Source organism: Condylura cristata, unplaced genomic scaffold (genome assembly GCF_000260355.1).
Source record: "Condylura cristata isolate star-nosed mole 26May11 unplaced genomic scaffold, ConCri1.0 scaffold00019, whole genome shotgun sequence".
In the NCBI taxonomy this organism is placed as follows: Eukaryota; Metazoa; Chordata; class Mammalia; order Eulipotyphla; family Talpidae; genus Condylura; species Condylura cristata.
The window spans coordinates 2954257-2956507 of NW_004567120.1; the positions used below are offsets into that span (position 1 = coordinate 2954257).

Here is a 2251-nt window from a genome sequence, read left to right on the forward strand (position 1 = left end):
TCTTTTTTTCACACATGTAAAATTCCCATTTGTACCCCGGTTCTGTATGTACAAATAAATAAATCTCTAAAAAAAAAAAAAAAAGAATTATATGTCATGACCAAGTGTGGAGTTATGCCAGGGACACAGTGATGGTTCAACATCTGAAAATCAATCATTGTAATTCACCACATCAACAAAAAGAAAGATAAAAACCACGTGATCACATCAATAGATGGCTGAGAAAGCTTTTGATAAAATTCAGCATCCATTTGTTATGAAAACCTGGCCCTCCCTGGTGGCACAGCAGGTTAAAGCACAGCACTGCAAGTAAGCCAGCTGCTTCAGTGCTAGTTCAATCCCCTGCCCCAAAGGTGATCCACATGGTACAGCAGGCCCACTGCTCGCCTCAGCAGTGTACTTCAATCTGCCTGTTCTACAGCCTACTTTGTCTCTGGTGGATCCTCTCACCACCCCTGTGCCCCTGGCCTATGCCCCCATTCTGTATGCATAAATAAATAAATCTTTAAAAAAAAAAAGAAAACCCTTGAAAACTGGACATATCTCAAGATAATAAAAGCCATATATGATAAACCCACCACTACTATTATCTTCAGTGGTGAAAAACTGAAAGTCTTTACATGAAAACAGGACAAAGATGTTCACTTTTCACCACTACTATTCAACATAGTATTGGAATCCCTAGTCCCAGCTAATCAAGAGAAAGCTATATAAGGGATCCAAATTGGAAAGAAGTAAAGCTCTCATAATTAGCAGATGATATGATGTAAGATACATAGAAGACACTAAAACATTCACAGAAAAACTATGAAGACAATAAACCAGTTCAGTAAAATGGTAGGTTTATAAAATCAGTACACAAAATAAGTTGTCTTCCAATATGCACTGAGCTAGAAGAGCAAGAATTTAAGAAAACTAGCCCATTTATAATCATACCAAAAAGAAAAAGTATGAGACTTAGGAGTAACACAGCAAGGGTGGTGAAAGACCTACCATGAGAAAGCTATAAGACATTGTTAAAAGAATACACCAAGAAATGGAAAGATTTCCACTGCTCATGGATTGGAAGAATCAACATTGTCAAAATGGCCATTCAACCGAAAGCAATGAGTAGATTCAAAGTACTCTATAAAAATTTCAATGATATTCTTCAATGAAATGTGCAAATGTTACTGAAATTCATATGGACCCCAAATAACCAAAACAGTCTTGAAAAAAATGAGGAAAGATGGTGATATTAAACTTCCAGAGTTTGTACTCTAAAGCCATAATAATTAAATCATGATGGTGCTGCAACAAAAAAAGACACACAGATGAATGAGATGGAATTGAGAACCCAGAAGTGAACCCACACACACATGGAAAGCTAATCTACAACAATGAAACAACATACAATGGAACCAGGCAAGCCTATTTGATAAATGGTGTTGGGAAATTGAAATATGGCTGGACATCCTTGCAAATATACCAAAAAAACCCCACTGAATTGTATACCTTAAAAAAGTGAATTTTATAGTATGTGAATTTTGTCTCAAAGAAAAGACTATATATAAACCAAGTAGCACTTGAAAATAAGTTATCCCCAAAGAACTTCTGCTGTCATTTAAGATGTTTTATATTGGTGGTACAATTGTTCCACACAACCTTGTTTCTGCTTGACAAAAATCAGATGATGATCACAAAAGAGCCTACTAATTATTTTCCTTTGTTAGGAGCAGAACATGTGTTTCAGCCATAGTTTTTGTTTGTTTCACCTTAGCAAAACTAAGATGACATCCAATTATTTTTAGCCATTTGGAATAAATTAATTGTAAAGAAATGTTTTTGTTGACATCATTTAATAAATTTTATTTATTTTAATTGGTTTTATACTCTCGTAATTCAAAGTGTAAGTGTCTGCTCTCCTAGCCCCCAACAACTCTTCTTGTATTACCAGTTTTTTGTGAATCCTTCTAGAGATAATTTTTTAAAGATTTATTTATTTATGCATGCAGAACTGCGGTACAGACCACCGGTGTAGGGGCAGTGAGAGGATTCACCAAACAGAGCGGGGAGCATTACAGACAGATGGACAAAATACACTGCTGAGGGGAGCAATGGGCTGGTCAGGAGAGATCTGCTTTGCCATATGGGTCACCTCCGGGGCAGGGATCGAAATTATGCTGAAGTGGCTTTAGCTTCTTAGTGCTATGCTTTAACCCACTGCACCACCAGGGAAGGCCCTAGAGATAATTTATGCAATGTTTTAATT

The 2251-nt window shown here is 36.5% G+C and overlaps 1 protein-coding gene across 1 annotated transcript in view; it reads left to right on the forward strand.

The window, feature by feature from the left end:
• ATP7A (ATPase, Cu++ transporting, alpha polypeptide) overlaps positions 1-2251 on the forward strand; it is a 133467-nt gene that overhangs the window by 45710 nt on the left and 85506 nt on the right. The gene's annotated exons all lie outside the window — the stretch shown is intronic.